Below are 20392 nucleotides of genomic sequence, written 5' to 3'. Positions count from 1 at the left end.
ACTTCAGACATGTATGGTAGCCCAGAACTGCACAACAAAACATGTCAAAAAGCAAACATTAAGTTCACAACACAACAGTATTAGGTTAACAAAACTTCAAAAGTCAAGCAATAACTCAAAATACAACATTTTAAAAGACAAACATTACCTGTAGTGGCATTTCATTTTTTGAATAAGGTTTAAACTTTTTTTTTGTTGACGTAAATTGGAATTTAAGGCAAGATAATAGCATTGTATAAAATGTACGTATGTTATTGTTTCCTCCTCCCTTACTCCACCCACCTACTACTTTAGCGGCTTTAAATCCCAATTTGCATCGACATAAAAAAGTCTTTATTCACAAAATCAAAAACAACAAAGCAAATACTCATTCATTTGTTTTCTTTTCCTTCGTTTTGCTTAGTCCTTTAATTGATCTGGGGTTGCCACAGTGGAATAAACCGCCAACTACATTGATATTAGTATACTTACAAAATAAAGTATACTTTTAAACTTGATCTTTACTTTAGTTTATTTCTTTTTCCTAAGGGTGTATTTACTTTCTAAGATCAGTCTTGTACAGCCAGGGGGAGTATTGCAGCTCTGACAGCCGAGTTGGTTCAAAGCTAAGGATGCTCTAATTAAGATTTTTGCAGCCGATACAGAGTACTGATTCTTTGTCATGGTTATCGCCTGATACTGAGCACTGATTCTAATGCTTCACTCTTTATAAAGGATTAAACACATTTTCCATCTTAAGTATGAAAAAAAAGATCTTGCCTTACCTAAGAGAATAAATCAAGGATGCTGCATTGAATACCTTAAACATGTCTCTTATGACCAACAAGTTTGGAGTGCACATTTGATACATAAGAAAGTAAAATGCACATCTACTGTATAAATCTAATTCTCCTTTACTAAAACAAACGAGGTCTATAAACTACTGTTTATAGCAATGAGAGTATTACCATAATTTATATTATTAAATATTCATGTTAAAAAACAGTTTTAAATAATAAAATAAAGTTTTATTTATCGAATAAATGGATGAGACGCTAGAAAGAGGCGAACACGTCACATCAGCTCAAAACAGTGGAGATACAATAGCTGCACTTGCAACAAAGAGAACTGAGCATCACTCGTCCGAGTAGTGCCAATAGACTCTAAACAAGTCGCACTGCATCTGTATATGTTTTAGCTGCTGTCAACGTGACCCAAACACAATGATCGCCCCTACATATAATTTACCTGTGTTGTAGCTGCTGTAGGCTATGCATATGGGAGCGCATGTGTGTCTTCGGTCCTGTCAGAGAGAGTCTGTGTGAACTCCACCATGCAAAATCACATGCCGTTGTGTAAATAAGATATTACATACGGCTATTTAGCTTGTTTATTAAAAGAAGTTGTGATCTGGTGCTATAAATAAAACATAATTAAATTGATTTCAAGGGGGTGGGGAAAGCGTTACGAGGGTGGAGCGCCCCCCTAATATTATGGTAGGGAAACACTGACATTAGAACTTGTGTCTTTAGCATGAGAGAAGAGTGTGTTAACAAGAACACAGTCACTAGCATATGTCCTTAGTATGTCTTTAGAGAGAACATGAATGAAGAATGACCCCTCTAGTCATACTCACTCGTAACCAAATATATGTCACTGGAATGGCAGGTGGGCAATCAAGCAGAGACAGACTACTGCCTCTAATGTTGCACTTATTGTGGCCTGAAAAAGATTTTTCTTGAACACTTTCTACTAGTTGACCTCCATTACACCTTGGGTACTTCTTGCCCTTCTGCGAGCTGGATGCAAATGATTGCCTCTAGCATTGGAGACAGGTGCTAACAAGGACACAGCCTCTAACAACAGTTGCTAGAGCTTTTCTCAAGGCTGAGGAATGGGGATTATTTACACAGGCATTACAAGCTAGTTTCTGTTACATTAATCAAAACAAACATCACTGCAATCTGGGTCATGGCACCATTGTCCTGTAAGTGGCCTGTTGTCGTCTTTGCTTTGTGTGTCAATAAAGCCCATAGTCAAGATATCTTTCTCCATCAGTTTATTCACTGAGAAAACAGTATACACAGTAAGCTAATCTCATACGTCAGATTATAATAAACCAAACGTCTCAGTGACAGAAAATTACCAATTATCAAATTATCATTTTCATAGTCGCTAGAATTTGTGTAAATACCCAGTTTTTGGTGTGTTTCTCTGAAGGAAGTAGGAATAATTTTAGTTATAGGAATGCTGTTTAAGGGACCCACCTTAGTTCCTAATTCAGATGAGAGTATAAGAGTACATATAGTACCAGCAGTACTATCAGTGATTTGAATGTTAGATGACTACACTGCATCCATACATCTCTGCAATGACTCAAAGTATTTAATAATAGTAATCTGAAATGGCAAGGAAAGCGTTCTTGCAGGACTCCCAGAGTTCATCAAGATTCTTTGCACTCATCTTCAATGCCTTCTTCACCTTACCCCAACTATGCTCAATAAGATTCATGTTTGGTGACTGGGAGGTTCAATCCTGGAGCATCTTGACCTTCTAAGCTTTCAAAACTTTGACGTGGAGGCTAAAGTATGAGAAGGAGTTCTAGCCTGATAAACAATTTGCCCTCTCCAGTGGTTTGTAATGTAATGGGCAGCAAAAATGTCTTGATACCTCAGGCTGTTGATGCAGATCTCTCGTAGGCCCCATACTGAATGTAATCATGATTTTTCCTTCTCTAAACTTGACTGATTTCTGTAAGAATCTCTGGTCCATGGGAATTCCGATAGGTCTTCTTCAGTGTTTGTGATGATTGGGATGCAGTTCACAGATGATCACAGATAAGAAAAGTCTACTGCTTCTTTTTTTTTTTTTTTTTCAAATGATCGAATAGAAGTCAAGTTATTATTTGTTGCTCTCTCTTACATTATATATATATATATATATATATATATATATATATATATATATATATATATATATATATATATATATATATATATATATTCTTACATCTTCCCTCCCTGTTATCCCAACCCTCAGCGAAACTACCTGAACATGATTTTCTCAATTCTCAATTTTGTTGAATACTGCACTTGATGTCACTATTACATCACTTCAGAGTACTTAGTAGCTGAGTGAATGCAGCCAGGCAAACAATCCATAGTGATATTTAATTCTCAGTGAACTGACCTGCTGGCAAGCACTCCCTAGAAATACCCACTGCAAAACATAATTTTCTGTTTTTATTCAAATAATGCCTTTCTTGCAAGTAAAGGCAGTTACATTCCTTATTCATCATTAAATTTTAGTTTTACTCATGTACAGAACAAGAAAAATGGTGGGTTAATCTTCAGGGATATGTGTTGAGTTGTGTGTTTGAATCATCAGCCATGTCAAAACATGGCCCCCAGAGTTCCTCTTTCTCAATGAACTGCAAATGAGGTCGCCCTTATTCTCTGCACTTTGTCTTTCTCCCTTACTTGCTTTTTTGAAATGTGTTTGGTGTCATAAAGCATTGGTCTGGCATTACTAAAGAGTCTGTCTGGAGAATAGTTTTTCGTCCGTATCTTCAGAGAAACATTGAGCTCAATTAAACACCCATAATGTAAGCCCTTCAGTTGTAAACACACAGCACAAGCGTAGGTTTTCGGTTCTTCAAACAATCACACAGAAGATGGCTAAAATGCTAATTGGATAAATTTGGAGGTCAAGAGTTTAGAATTGCATTTCACAGATCAGCTTAGTGAAATTTGTTAATATATGCAGATCCAATTTTATGGTGCAATCAATTTCAAAATTTAAATGCTTAATTATGTAACAGCACTTTAACAGCAAGTTAAGGAGTCTGAATGCACAGAATAGTTTTGGCAACTCAAAACACAAAAGGCTGTGAATGGGTCTATTTGTAAAATTGAACAATTGACATGTACCTAGACCAGGGATGGGCAAACTTGATCCTCGAGGGCCGGTGTCCCTGCAGAGTTTTGTTCCAACAATAGTCAAACACACCTGAACAAACTAATCAGTGTCTTCAACATCACTAGAAATCTATAAGCAGGTGTGTTTGATTAGAGTTGGAGCTAAACTGTGCAGGACACCGGCCCCCCAGGACCGAGTTTGCCCACCCCTGACCTAGACAAAAAATAGACAGATTAAAATACAAAGCGTAACATAAATGTATCTCTCTTGTTTACTTATGATTCTACGAACCAAAATATGTCCCAATACCTAGTACCTTGAGTGTCCGTTTGGCAAGCAATTATCTTCATTCCAATTCTAAGTCTGAGTGTGCTGTTTTTGGCCCTTTCTCTGCTTCCAAAGAAATTATAAGTAAGCTGGCCTCTATTCAATTCATGTTTATTTCTTTAGCGATTTATTGATGTAGATTGTGTCAAAGCAGCTTAACATAGAAGTTCTAGTAAATTGAAACTGTGTCAGTCCAGTTTTCAGAGTTGAAGTTAAATTTAGTTCAGTTCAGTGTGGTTTAAGCTTCTCTTCTGAAAGTCCAAACACTGAAGAGTAAATCCATCAATGTGCAGCTCTACAAGTCCAAAACCAGTCCAGCCAGTGGTGAGGAACAAAACTTCACCAATTGACGAAAGTGACGGAAAAAAAAAACCTGAGAGAAATCACGCTCAATGAAGATAAGTGTCTCAGATGAAGGCTAAGACATGGGTGTTATAATGGATTCAGCTTTATTTTTAAATATACAGGTTTATAGGATGTCTCCTGGATGCCTACCTAGGAAGTTTTACCAGGCATGCCCCACTGGGGGAAGGCCTCGGGGAAGACCCAGAACACGTTGGAGGGACTTTGGCCCAATAACAATTTGATTTTTGTACCCCTACCCATTCCCCTTGGCCCTTACAAACAAGGGTTGAGGGAAAGGGCTTCATATGTCATCGTGATCTCCTGCTTCATATGAGATCAGACGATGGCAACTGCTGTAGTTATTCCAGTTGTGCTATTTTTTGGTATTTATCTTCAGGTAATCACTGAAGGGATATATTATGGTGACAATAAAATTGTAATACTGTGCATTTAACACAGTGGCCATATTCATCAATGTAAACACACCAAAAACAACATTCACAATATAGCAGACACTGCAAAAAGCTCATTCCCAGCCACAAGACATTACTGAAAGGGTATTCAGAGTGTCATTGAGTGTCAGAATGTTGTGGGACTGCTATACAGAAGTTAGGATTATATAATATAGATTGTGAAATTTAGCGGTTATTATTTTAGCATTTGTTTTATAAGCATGAAGGTAAAACACGAACGTGGTTATGAATATATTAAAACATGTTTATTTGTTGAAAAAAAATTGTAATAATGACAAAACACTAATTTGTGGATCTCCTTACTTCCGGGTGCAGCTGTAGCTGGTGTTTTCTGGGAATTTTTCTTACCTCTTGGTTTCAAGTGTGATCCTTAAAAATCTTTATTCGAAGGGGTATTCACCCATTTTCCCTTAGCCATACGCCTTCATGCTAAAGAGAATTGGGACACCCCTACCCCTTGGCATGAACGCACAAAACCAGGGGTAAGGGGAAGGGCTAAGGGGTAGAATTGGGATTAGGCCTATGTTTCTCGGGTGGCCAGTGAATGCCTCAGGATACCCCCGGAGGAGCTGGGGGAAGCGTTCGAGGGGGGAAGTCTGTTTTTTTTTCCTAAGATTGCTGCCCCAGCAACTCCTGGAAAAGTGGTAGAAAGTGAATGACAGAATGAAGGTTTATAGGATTGTTAAGGTTGCTTCTTATCAACTTAATGTAATTCTTAACTAAAATCCCTTCTTTTTTAGGATCTGGAGACCCCTATTCATGCTTTTGTGTCAACACCAAGCGGCAACCTCCAGCTCTCCCTCGTGAAGCAAAAATGAAAGTAACTGAAACTCAAACTGTGTGGAGTTTGCATGTTCTCCCTGCAGTTGTGTGGGTTTCCTCCTAGTGGTCCGGTTTCCCACACAGTATAAAGACATGCTCTACAGGTGAATGTAGTGTATGAGTGTAAATGAGTGTATGGGTGTTTCCCAGAGATGGGTTGCAGCTGGAAGGGCATCCTCTGTGTAAAACATATGCTATTAGTTGATGTTCATTCCGCTGTGGCGACCCCAGATTAATAAAGTAAGCTGAAAAGAAAATGAATGAATAAATTTAGTATATGTATGTATTTAAAAGAATTGTTGTGTGGTAATGTGATTTTTTTTAAATACTCACCATGCAGGTCCTTAAAAACCCAGTGATTTCCTCACTTAGATACACAGGAAGGGCATGAACAACAGTGACACACTTGATGTGCACGTCATGGAACTCCTATAACGATAAAAAACAAAACTGTATATAATTGAACTGTAAAGGTTAAACAATATAATCAGACATGCAAAACCGGACAAATACTAAAACAAAAAAAGTGTTCAAATTGTTTTAGTGTTGTGTTCAAAGTTCATTTAAATCATCAAATGTTTTTAAACCTTTAATCTGTTAATTAAGTTTTAGCCTATAAATTGTAAAACAATCATTTTACCTGTTCATCATGGATTCTTAAGATTTCACTTAAAGTATCTGATGTCTTCCCAGTTCTGGCTGCCTTCTGTCTGATTTGGGTCATCAGGCTAGGAAGATGTTGGTCAAGCTCAGAGTAAAACGTGTTGGGCAGGTTCTGGTTTGTAATCCTTTGGAACTCTGCAAAAAAGTGTAACCTGTTACCCATTAGTGCAGGCCAGAGTTCTATGAAATAACATACTCAAATTGAAGCCAACAACCTAAAAGAAAAACAAGATTAATGTTCGAAAAAAAAAAAAATTATTACAAGTCAACAAACAGTTTACATGATCATGATCAGAGAATACTGCTAACACTTGAGCTGCACAGTTAATTGTTAAAAGATCTCGATTGAAACATTCATGTATACTATATTCTGATAGATCACATTTTGCATGGACGTTTTTAAAAATTATGTTTTTACGACAATAGGTGTCAACAAATAATCATTAATTTATTTTCTTGTCGGCTTAGACCCTTTATTAATCCAGACATAGACATTTGCAGCAGTTAAATATTAAGTCTGAATGTGATTGTTGTGGACCACAGCACTGTTTTATATCTAAACAGATGTAATCAGTCAAAATTTTAAAGCGTGACAGTTCTATATAATTTTGTTGTTTCAGACTTTAAATATTTTAAACCTTTTAAACACATTTCTACAATTACATATGCTCTTCAACTCCCCAGTTTATATCAATGGCACACCAACACATTGGGGAAAGTATGTTGTCCAAGTTTTTAACACACCAGACAAAAGCGTTGTCTCTCATTTCAGGGGCTGCATCCTCCGAAGGATGCATTGGAAGTGCGATGTGTGATCATGGGGCGCTAAAGGCTGTTTCAATAAAAAAAAATAATAATCAAATGCAGCCTCAAAACTGTATCCTTTGTTTTCCAGGTAACGGAGGATACAACCTGTGGATCCTTCGCAGCCTCGAACATCCCAAGATTTATTGCTTGCTGATAACGGCAGGATGTTTTTAATGGAAATCACTGGAATAAATGTATGAATTAGGTTTATTTGACTTGACAGGACGCAACCACTGAAATAAGACAGTTAAAACCTGACAAATTCAGTGTTGCCTGTTTGGGCAGTTTCCATGCTCAATTACTTGACTGTGCGGGTAAAAAAGGAAATAGGCGGGTAAGGAAATTTGGCTAGTTTTGCAACGATGTGCCCCCAGCCCCAGATACCACACCCTCATATCCTCAACTTATGATAGCATCCAGATTTCTGGGCGGTTGAGTTTTGGAGGGTTTTGGATGGTTTTTGGGCTAGAATCAGTCAGTTACATCTGGCAACACTAGATACTTAATTTTAAATTGCGTGTCATGCATGGCAGTTACAATCTAAGCACCTAATGCTGTGCAAACAGCAATATAGACTACGAATCTTTTAAGAACTATATAGAATTAACTAATGTGTAAAACATGCTTCGCTGTTTGTTTATATCAGGCCCATATGATTGGTTATTCCTCGTGAGACATCCATTACTTTTGAATATAAATACACATAACTGGTGAACGGTGTGAGCCAGTGGTGTGCCGTGATCGTTTAGTGGTCAGTACTCTGCGTTGTGGCCCGAGTAAACCTAGTTCGAATCCGGGTCACGGCAGCTTGTTGGACAAAGCAGTGGTGCAGTAGGTAGTACTGTCGCTATACAGCAAGAAGGTCGCTGGATCGCTGGTTGGAGCATCGGCTCAGTTAGCATTTCTGTGTGGACTTTGCATGTTCTCCCTGCGTTCGCGTGGGTTTCCTCCGGGTGCTCCAGTTTCCCCCACAGTCCAAAGACAAAGGTGAATTGGGTAGGCTAAATTGTCCAAAGTGTGAGAGTGTGTGTGTGAATATGTGTGTAGATGTTTCCCAGAGATGGGTTACGGCTGGAAGGGCATATGCAGCATTAAAACTTGCTGGATAAGTTGGAGGTTCAATCCGCTGTGGTGAACCGGATTAATAAAGGGACTTTGCCAACAAGAAAATGAATGAATGAATGAATGAATGAATAACTGGTGAACACTATTTAAAGTTTTGTCTAAATTAAACTGTTCACTAAATAAGACTGTTAATAATGCATTTAACACTTACTGTGACATCAGAGGTACTGATAACTGCCGAGTGCCGACATCTTGAACCTGAAATCCTCCTTACTTACTGCAGTATTTTGTGATGCCAAAAGTAAAGCATTGCGTGTTCCCACACTGTCGCTAAAGTCTCAAGCTGACCTTGGAGCACATAAGCCTCGTACGCCAATAAAATGTCACAGAAACATCAGCAGAAACGTCATTTTAAACAAACATACCGCCGAAAATAAAGGTTTATTCTATGATACTTTATATATAATCGATATATAATGTATAATAGAATATTCTATTTTGGGCTTACATTAAACCAGGGGTCCGTTCTTCGTACCTCGCTTAAATGATCTAAGATTATTTGGCAGATCCTAGATCTTTTAATCTTGATAACTGATCCCTCGCTAATTTGGTTCTTCAAACAAGTTCGCGAATTAGATTAGAATGTCTGGATGAACTGATCTGAGATCGCTGCGTGTGTTGTGAAGGACAGATCTATCGATCCTCGAAATCATGATCAGCAATGCAATGATTGGCTGACGGCACAGCAGCGTAATGACATCATCTGATTAATATTCAATTATCCATGTGAGCAAAATTACATCAAATTAGCAGTAACCGGTTTGTTTAATATGACACGCAAGAACTTTCCACATTTGTTGTGAGCTGCAGGCTTTACACTTTCATTTGTCAAGACAAGAGTATTCATCATGCATTTCAATGCAAATCAATGTATTTAGTTCTACATTTAGAAAATATTTTCTTTATAATAGTAGCCGTTTTTTAATCTGTGTAAAGAATAACTGGTTGTTTACAAAAACATTTTCATATTGGTAAAGGTGTCTGCAACTTTTGTGAAGCATCAAATCACTGCCATGTTAACTATCAAAACATGTTTATGACTGCATAAATGTATTATTGCTTTAAAAAAAAGTCACATATAGTGCATTTCTATTATACACAATTTGTACTAAAGCGATCTAAAAAGTTCATATCAATAAGTTTTCTCTTTGCACCACCAGGTGGCAGTCTTTGTTCTTTCATTTCGAGGGTGCAGATTGCATACGTTTTATTAATATGTATAACTTTATTTATTTTATTAATGACTTTAACTTTATATATATAGTTTAAAAATATGTACCATTTTCTCAAGTGTATATAACTACTACTGTAAGAAAATATCAGAATTCGGAACATACTTTCTGTATTATCTTTGCTTGAACTGAGCCGATCAAATCCTGTTTATATGAATTGAACCTGCTCCCGATCAGGTTTGACCTAGCAGAACTGTTGCCATGACAACAACTCTCGGATCAGCTTTGAAGAACGAAACGATCCTGGATCATGTCAAATCATCAATATCCAAATCCAGCTAACTGAGTAATCCACGTACGAAGAACGGACCCCTGATGTTCTGGCTAGAATGTTTGTGTATTTAAAATTTTAACTGCATAGTTAAAAATAGCTTTTATTTATTCTATTTTATTCATGCATATAATTTTAATTAAAAAAATGACAAAACAATTGCTTCACCACACACACACACACACACACACACACACACACTAACAACCACACACACAAACATTACTGATGTCATACACAGACAACATGTTGAAACTACAAAAAAAAGTCTTTTTTTTTTTTTTTTCTCTTTAAGATTTGTGTTGTGCAGCACGTTAGTCAACCTTTGGTTGTGTTTAATAGTGCTATATAAATACAATTGACATTGACATTAAAAAGTAAAGTTAAATTATACTCCTAAGTGGCAGGAATTTTAGAAAATTGAGTTTATACTACTCAATCAAATTTATCGTTTTGAACATTTGGGTTTGCAGTGCAGCTGATTCCAGCTGATTAGCCACTGAACTCGACATATACAGTACATCATATTTTTGTTTTGTTTTATATGGCTTTACACAGTCAGTTGCTTTTTGGAATTGTTTTTTACAATTATTAGATGATATGGATACACAAACAAGTTGCTGGTAATGAAGTATTAAGCTTTTCTCCCAAAGAAAAGCCCGTCAGAGCAAAATGCTAAGAGGCGTCTGTAGCTCCGCTCACGCTTTGCCTTGTTGCCTTTATTTGGTTACCCCCAGTTAGAGCTAAGTCGCGCGAAGAAAATGGTGCCGATTGGCCTAGCCCACTTGTTGCTTTATTCGCGCCCTTACTACACCCATCTTTTACAGTGTATTTTCATCACACATTGATTATTATAATCTTTTGTATATAGGAATTTCTCAGGGTCAGCTATCTTGTCTTCAATTAGTGCAAAATGCTGCTGCCAGACCTTTAGCTACAAGAGAGAGATAGTTCAGTTTTGGCTTTCTTAAGGCTCCAGTATTCTTCAAAGGATTTTTTTTTCTTTTTTTGTGGGCAAAAAGAAGTTTGAAAAGGCTGAGTTATGGTATACTGTTTTCGAACATTTCAACAGCCTAGACCGAGGTGGGGTTGTAATGTATCATGCTGGTTGTGTGAACCCTAAACACAACAATGATGGCTGTGACAGTTTGCTTTGGTGAGCTGCTTCAAACTGCCAAAATGAACTCAAAAAGGAAATTCTGTTTTGCTTTTGTCCTATGTGACATCATTTCAGTTTGTTGATCTGTATTGTTTTAAATATACTGGGGCCTTTACACTGGTCTGGTTAAGTGTAGAATTAATTAATTGAGAACCACTGCTATAAAGAGATCAAAATCTAAGGGTGACAGGGTCTGTGTTTGCCAGCCAACCATGAACCCCTCTTAAATTAAACTGTCCCAAAACTTTAAATACTATTAAGCCTCAATTGAAATAGTAACCTTTTACTAGAGCTTTCAGAGTTGATTAGATGAATGTTGAACTATTGTTGAACTTTATCTGTTGAATTGTTGTCTGTAAGAGTTTTCTTAGTTATTCAAGAAAACACTTTGATCAATGGCAGTTGTTTTAAATGTGCTAGTTTACTCCCAGAGCTTTTATACAAATTCCATGAACTTATAAAGCCAGGTAAATCAGAATCTGGAACAATACTTCTGTACTAATAGATGGCTGTGCCAGACAGAGAGAAAGAGGGAGGAAGACAGCAAGCTAGATAAATATTTAAGCACTGTGAGATTAGATATCACGATAATACACTGGAAGGTTTTGCGTAGCCCATTTTTTTCTGCTGTACTCCCCAGCCAGCAAGTGCCAAAATCTGTGTTGAGATCCAACAGCTGGTTGGCAGTGGTTCAGCCTTTAGTGTTCAGTCCCCCAGCCTACAAGGAACGAGTGGCCCAAATTTGTGTATGGTGTGAGGTATGTGTCAAGGGAAGCTTTAGGCATCTGGAAAGAGGACATGACATAGAAACATATCTTGAGGGGATGTTCCAAGACACCACAAATTGGAACATTTGCAAGCCATGACCAAAAAGAAATATTTCACTCAGATCCACAAAACTTTCTCAGAATGTTTCTAGGGTAGAAAATCTTAAAATATCTCAAGTAGTTTCGACTAACAAGTCCTTCGGGAAGACGGAAGGAACATCAGATCTTCTGGAAACAAAATTCTGCATGGCATAAAAACCTGTAAAGGGATCGTTTACTGGGAAAAACAAATGCATTCTGCCATCATTTACTCATCCTCATGTTATTTCAGATCTGTATATCTTTCCTTCTTCTATAGAACACAAAAATCCATGAAATAATTTAAAGTTTACAGCACCATGTGTTTCATAACAGGCACACAGTTTTGCACTTTATAGATAAAGCTGTTTCCTATAAAGACTTCACATCATATAATATTTTCCAAGAAAAAATAGTGTTAAGCTGCAATAACAATAGAGTTTGAGGCAGCAAAATTCTGTCGTACAGTGCTGCAAAAAGTATTAAGGCGGTATTAAACAAGATATTTAGACATAAAAAAACGAGCAATTGGTCCATATTTTAAATTTCTGTACTGAGAGGTCATGTTTTGATCTTCGAGTTTAAGTTTTGATCTTCGAGATTAATCTTACTTGAACTTTTTAACACAGTGAACTGCGAACATTGTTGCTCGAGCTTGTGTTTCCGGTTTGTTGTATTCAATTGCATATGAATGGAAGTCTATGGAGCGAAAAGTGCAGTGTGACCACAGCTTGTGTTATGTTTAGTTTAGTCCCACTCCCGCAAGGTTTTATTCTGCACCCAACCGCTCCTGCCATATATTTAGCCTTTGCTCACTCGCTGCCCACTTAGAATAATTTTTACCCGACCCAACCGTTCCCGCTAAATTTAGATCTGGTATTCAAAATTACCATTTAAATTGAAAACCACAAAAGAGAGATTACAGGTAAAACTGTAGGCTATACAAGCATTGTCGGCTAAATGTCAGTTTTGTTTGGCCCTTTGTGATGAGATATGAGTGCCACCTTAAACCTTCAGGGCTCTATTTTGACGGTCCATGTGCAAAACGCAAAACGCAAATGCTTTCAGGGTGTGTCACAACGCATTTTTGCTAATTTTAGGACGGTAAAATCCGCTTTGTGCCGCAGCACATGGTCTAAAAGGGTTGAGTTTATTTTCTTAATGAGTTATAGGTGTGTTTTGAGAATAAAACAATTAAAGTCTCATCTCCCATTCCCTTTAAGAGCCAGCTGCATCGCGCCATAAGCGCATTCGCTATTTACAGAACGTAAAGTCTAAGTGGAAAAACTGAGCATTTCACTAGCAAACAGTTAACAGTTTTTTTAACAGAAAATTGTTAAACAGAGCATCTACTGTGTGAGAATGAGAGATAATGGATCTACTTTCACTTTCGCTCTTGGATAGGGAAACCTTTACGCACAGACATCAATTAGACTATAAACAATTAACTGCGTTTGTTAAGCGCAAATATTCGTTTCAAAACTATTTCTAAATTTAGTTCTAATTTCCAGCAAACGAATAAATGAACAATAATAACGAAAGTGTGCTCAAAAACCTGAGTTATATCCTAAAACACATGCTGTGCCCCATATGGTCTAAAACCTGACAGTTGGGCAAATCTAAGCTTGTTTTTAATAAAACAAATATAAATATGGATATAATTATAATACTGCTAAAAATATTAACATTATACAAAAGCAAATTTTTATGAATGAACTGAAAAAGCCTCCCGAGATGAAGAAGACATAAAAGCAGTGATTTTTCATATTTATGTAGGCTAGAATATAATGTATTGTAATATTTTAATCCTTTATATGTATATCCTATATCTATTATTATTATATCCTATATATATATTCTTAATATTTATTTTTTTCATATGTAAAGATATTTGCCTATTGCTCTCTTGTTATCTCTCGTATTAAGCAGTGTGTAAGCGAGGCGCAACTCTGCGCCGGAGTTTAGACCGGGTTTGTTTTGGTGAAAAATCTTTTTTAGTTTCTCAAAATGGCAATGCGCCAGCACGCCTTCCTTTTTAGACCAGATGGGCTCACATTTGAGCGCAAATGCATTTGCTATTTAAACAGCGTAGTGCAACGCCTCAAAACGACTCTTGCGCCAAGCTGAAACTACCAAACGACTATTGCACCGCGCCTTGCGCCACATTGCGCCGGGTGTATGATAGGGCCCAAAGTGTAAAACATTGAGGTATTAGACGCAAATGGAAAAAAAAGATTTTTTTTTTGCAATTTTATTTTATCCATGAAAAAGACTATCTAACTATTTATTTAAAGAGAGGTAAAAATAAACGATCACCTCACGTTTACTCAAATAATACACTAACATACGATCATTAACCAGTAAATGAACAGCATCAATAACTACTCACGCTTAATCTTCGTTGCTGGAGATTACACAGTCTCACCACGTGAATATTTCTGCACCCGAAAGCATGCAAAATCCCACCGATCACCAGTCAAACATGAAGAGAAATAGCTGCTCTCAAAACTGCAACGAGGACTTCCTCTTTTTCCTCTAAATAAAACTGTTACAGTACCTATCTTGCAGGCTCAAAAGACAACAGATTACCGTAGCTAAACTTTCAGGAGGGCACTTCTTTTCCTTTCACAACGACTCTGTATGAACGCACCAATAAGCCTCTAGTGGCAGGGAGGCATCATTACCAGCTATTTTTCACTTGGCTACACTCTCCCCTGCCCCAAGTCAACGTCCTCTGGGACTTTTTACTAAGTATCTACAGCACCTTTCAGTTTTTCAGATGTGTACAACACTATGCCTGCTAAAACCTGAGACAGAATGTAACTGCATTGCAAGCTGACTTAGGCAAATTGTAAGGATTATTATGTTGACCGGCAGTTGATCTTTGAGAACGTCACGGCACTGGTGGAGGTACTTTCTGCTCCACTGAAGGAAGTGAACGAGTCCTAGGAGCAGGAATTGGATATTCACTAGTTGTCATTGGACTGGGATTCAGAGGTAGGATATCGACACCACAATTCTCAGACACAAGGATTTCCTCATTTTCAAGTTCATTCAACCTTGATTCAGCCTAAATCTTCCACCTGTGAACTACGCTCCTCAATGTCTTTCATTAACATTGCTGACGGTTCTTCCAAGGCTGGCCATGTCTCTTCCACCACTACGCATTCAACATCTGGTGGCAACTGAATCTCCTCATCACGTTGATCCCACCCTTTTCTTCATTGGAGGTACCTTGCTACGTGGCTTTGGTACTGGAATCTGTGATGGACATGGTCGTAGGTGAGACAGATGTATCCTCTTTTGCTCTCCCCCTCCCTCAGGTTCTACTACGTGCGTAGTTCCTTGAACATCTCTCACGATATAAACTTCCGGTGCCCATGCATCCTGGATTTTATGTCTTCCCATAGGGCGGTGTCTTAAGTACACCTTTTGTCCAACTTCGACTTCAGGGCAATAGACATCGCTCTCATGTCTAGCAGCTCGTTCTTCCGCTCTCTTCTTTGCGTACTCCTTTGCTCTCAGATGGGCTTCTTGGAGTCGTTCTCGATGTATTGACAACCAACTTGATTGTGTGCCTTCGTCAGGCTCCCGCCCCAACAACGCATCAATCAGAAGGTGTGGTTGTGTCCTGAACAGCATATAAAATGGGGAGTATCCTGTTAAAGAGTGTGGTGTTACATTGTAAACATATACCAGCTCTGACAGATGCTCAGGCCATCTCCTTTTCTTCTCACGTGGCAACGAGCGTAACAAGTCATGCAAGGTGCGATTAAATCGCTCACACTGGGGATATCCTTGCGGATGATATGGGGTGGTCCTTGATTTTCGAACCCCATACAATTTGCAAAGTTTACCTATAACTGCACTCTAAAAGTTTCTCCCCTGGTCAGAGTGTAGTCTCTCTGGAACCCCGTATTTAAGAAACCACTCTTTTAGAAGAACTTTGGCTGTGGTATCAGCTTTTTGGTCCCTGGATGGGAATGCTTGGCTGAATTTAATAAAGACATCAGTGATCACTAGAATGTGTTCCCGACCATCAGAAGCTGGCTCGAGTGTTGTAAAGTCAACAGCCACCACTTCCAATGGTCTAGAAGCCAAGAAAGCTGTCCAAGATGGTCGAATTTTAGGCTGTGGCATTCTAGCAAGCACACAACGTTGACAGTTCTTCACCCATGTCTCTACGGCTTCATACATTCCTGCCCAGTAGCACCTTGGTCGAAGTAAACTCAGCGTTCTTTCAATCCCTTGGTGCCCCATTTGCTCGTGAACGCTCTGCAGCACTGGTTCAATTAAGCAAGAAGGAAGTACCAGTTGTTGACACTCTCCCAGAAAAGCATCGTCAACCACTCGATACAACAGTCCTCTATCTTCCTTGAATTTATCCCATTGCTTGAGTAATGATCTCACTTGCCGGGGTAGCCCTCGTCTCTCTTGGGAGGAAGGTTTCTTTTGACAACGCCAAAACTGCTTAACAAGTTTTAGGAAGGGGTCGGCATCCCGTGTAGTGACAGAGCTAAACCCTACCATGACATTTGCTGGGGAGGCTTTAACATCGGGCGATATTTACCTCACATGGTCCAACTTCGGACATTATGTAGATGATCGAGCAATGCCAGCTATCATTCGTAAGTGGCTCGAGTATATCCCCCAGCACGCTCTCAGGGTGAGAGTAGTTCTCGCCCAAGCAGCTGGGTCTGGACTCACATCTCTTGATGTGATTGCGAGAGCAATTCATGAGAATCCCACCTTCCTTTGGGTGCTTATACAAAGGATGTACCCTGAACAATGGGATAATGCCGGCTGTGCCATGCGCCGTGTAGGCAATAATCCATACTATGGGTATAGGCACGACCTTGCACATGTTCGTGCGAACCAGTTCAGGCACTTAGCTGCATTCTGTGGCCGACTACTGATAGCCTTGGGAGACGAAGCGCTGGGGAGATACCAGGGTTTCCAGGATGATCGGATCAGAACCGAAGTTTGGAACCGTCTCATATCCGCATATGTGGCTGCGAGAGGGCGAGAAGCCTTGGATATTGATTGTCCTATGTCTGAGGACGAGATTCGAATTCAGGCAGCCATGGCGGATCAAGTGGCCCTCTACCCTGCCAATCTGGGTGGGCTGGCAAGTATGGACGGTCACCCCGATACACCCCCTCCATGTCCCCGACGTCGTCGTCGACCTGGTCATCCACGAGAAGGAAATCCTTGTGATTCATCAGATTCTGATGATGATGATGACGAAGACTGGGGCAATCAAGAGAGACCTCGTAGACTTCCTGGCGATGATGACAATTACGGCGGGCTGGAGGAGGATCGCAATGGGGGTCATTATGGTGGTCCTGGTCCCGATGATGATGGTCATGATGGAGTAAATGGACGAGACCATAGACCTGGACAGGGTCAATGGCGCGATGATGTCGAACCAGTTAACATCTGGCAGGAACTGTCATCACGCAGAGCACAACAGCTGCAGCGGCCTCCTAGTCGTATGACCATGCATAGTGATGATAATGGTGCAGGTCCTGATGTCATCGTTGAGCAGGAGGACTGTGTGTTTGATGATCCTCCTGGAGTTGCATCATCCGTTACTGGTAGAGCTACACCTATTGTACTGCCTGCTGCTACCACCCCTATTAACCTCATTACCACTCGTCTAGGATCCTTAACAGGATTGAGCAATATCGTAGCTGAGCCTGCCGATGCGCCTCCTCCTTACAGTGCTTCCACTGAGCCGCGTTATCGTATGATAGGTGGATGTGTCATTGACAGCAATGGACGTCCTGTCACTGCCGAGGAGTTTAATCTCATCTGGCAGCTGCACAGGGCATCTATGACCAGTGATGCTGGGGGAACAACGAGCACTCCTCAGGGAAGACTGGCCTCATCCACTCACTCTCTGCCTGCTCTGGATCCAATCCAGACCTCGGCACCTCCGCAACTAATACATCGCATTACACAACCTGCTCTAGCCTCGACATCACTTGACATGGCACAAGACTTTCTAAATGCTTCTATGATTGAGCACGGATGGGTTGATGAAGGACTAATACCATCCAGCACAGCCGCTCATCCGATGGATAACCGGTTTCATTTAGGGTCAGGGTCGGGACGACGTGAGAGGGGCCTTACATGAGACAGCCACGGACCTGACGTGCCCGCTGTCCGCGACGAGACAGCAGCTTCTGGACAGAGAGAGCGTACCTATACAACTACACTTCCCATCATGGGATCGGACACCAGACAGGCCGACGTACTATCGAGTTCCGGCTCACTTTTGGGTAACGCAGGTGGGCACGGGCGAGGGTCTCCTCAGTCCGGCTCAACGACGGATGAAGGAGCTCCTGCAGCTTCCACCGACCCCACTCCTGGTACCAAATAGATGTGGCCGGGATACTGCTCTTCCTAATTAAATAAATCAAGCATCCTCAGTCATCCATAAACAAAGGGTTCTTTATTTGTGACCACGTTTAAATAGTAAAATGTGGCATTAAAGTTGCAGATTTCCAACAGTGGGCAAAAACAAGAAATGTAAATGGTTCTGTGGACAATAAAGAAAGAATTACAATATTTACAATAGGTTAGCTCAGACCAAACAATGTTTTAAAATGACTACTTAAAGATCTCCTCTTAATTTACAGTAATAATGTCCACACAGGTAAGTAAATAAAACAAAAGTGATTTTGCTTATGTCACTGATAAGGATTAACAGCACTAAATAAAACTAAATAAACAACGAAAGTGGCTTATTATGTATCCCTGCACAAAACAAAAGCATAAACAATTTTAAGTACATAAGATAATAAACCAAATACACTTCCATGTCAAATAAACACATGTAAATATCCCCTTTTAAATGTATAACATCAGTATCAACATTCTAATATTAAAGAGTAAATGGTTGCAGAACATAAATTAGCACTGGTAATAAGGACTAGCACCCTGTTCATTTACATTTCTCTGAAAGAGCATAAAGTATTGTTCAAGACATATAAATCAATAAAACTCACTCTGTTGAATGTTGAACCGCACTCTGAATGATCCACAAAGCCTCCGATCACGTGCGCACTCGCGTGTACTCGCTCTCCCCTCTGATATAATTAGGCCCAAAAATAAAGAGAGGTACAATAAACGATCACCTCAAGTTTACTCAAATAATACACTAACATACGATCATTAACCAGTAAATGAACAGCATCAATAACTACTCACGCTCAATCTTCGTTGCTGGAGATTACACAGTCTCACCACGGGAATATTTCTGCACCCGAAAGCATGCAAAATCTCACCGATCACCAGTCAAACATGAAGAGAAATAGCTGCTCTCAAAACTGCAGCGAGGACTTCCTCTTTTTCCTCTAAATAAAACTGTTACAGTTCCTATCTTGCAGGCTCAAAAGACAACAGATTACCATAGCTAAACTCTCAGGTGGGCACTTCTTCTCCTTTCACAACGACTCCGTATGAACGCACCAATAAGCCTCTAGTGGCAGGAAGGCATCATTACCAGCTATTTTTCACTTGGCTACATTAAAGGGCCATGAAACCCCCTCATTTCAGCAGGGTGTTTTCACACCTCTACTTTGGAAAAAGTCAGAAAAGTGGGCATGTCCAGCTCTGTTTAGGGGGGAGTGTCGGAGGAAGAAAAGTGGGATGGTGTGGGAGTGTCTATTTGGGCACGCGCAAGTTTCAGAGTCAAAATACACACAAACACACAGGAGAAAGTGATGGTGTTTAACCTACATGGACATGTGTAGTCGAATTATTTGCCAAATTATTAAATGGTGGACTTTAACTGTAGTTTGGCTCTTACATTCAGGGAATTCATTCATGCCCCTCGTGACAAACGAGATATTTGATTCGAGGAACTGCTCTAAGCGTGTATTTTTCATGCAATGTTTGATACCGCACGGCGAATGAGAGAAAAAAAAACCTCCGCATTTCCCAGAAACTTAGATGCACACGGCAGGTAGCGTCAGAAAGCCGCGTGTGTTATTCCGGTCACAAAATGCGGTAAAAACCCTACACAAGGTTAAAGTTTGGTTGTGGTGCTAACATGTTTACACTCGGTTCTATAGTTTGTTCGATACGAACAAACTGCATAAACAAAGAGTAGTGCTCGCTCACTTACCAAATCTGTAGAGACAGGACAATCACCAGCAACTAGAGCTGCGTCTTTATGAAGAGAATACTACAAGCGAATCCGGATCTCAGTGTTTGCAGATGAGAACAGCTCTCAGGTAAACAATGTTCCTCCTTAGACACGTAAGTTATTGTTAATCGAGCGTCGCGTACACTAATCCACACGTGAGTCTGAGCTCTCACAGAGAGAAAATGAAAACGAAACTTAACTGTAGCAAACTATAAAAGCAACACTTCATGCTTGTTTTGCCAATACAACGTGGTGTGTCTTTGGTCTAAGC

At 39.6% G+C, this 20392-nt stretch overlaps 2 long non-coding RNA genes across 2 annotated transcripts in view; both read right to left on the bottom strand.

Moving 5' to 3' along the window:
- LOC147832140 (uncharacterized) overlaps positions 1–20392 on the bottom strand; it is a 107661-nt gene that overhangs the window by 72632 nt on the left and 14637 nt on the right. The gene's annotated exons all lie outside the window — the stretch shown is intronic.
- On the bottom strand, positions 10256–19446 carry LOC103909215 (uncharacterized). Its single transcript, XR_015945599.1, has 3 exons — positions 19182–19446; positions 18980–19060; positions 10256–11906 (listed from the first exon to the last, which is right to left on the bottom strand). It is a non-coding gene; the product is annotated as an uncharacterized LOC103909215 (long non-coding RNA).

The sequence above is a fragment of the Danio rerio genome, chromosome 20 (genome assembly GCF_052040795.2).
Source record: "Danio rerio strain M-AB ecotype USA chromosome 20, GRCz13ab, whole genome shotgun sequence".
Classification (NCBI taxonomy): Eukaryota; Metazoa; Chordata; class Actinopteri; order Cypriniformes; family Danionidae; genus Danio; species Danio rerio.
The sequence above is the reverse complement of the archived record's forward strand: the minus strand, read 5'-3'. Positions and strand labels throughout refer to the sequence as shown.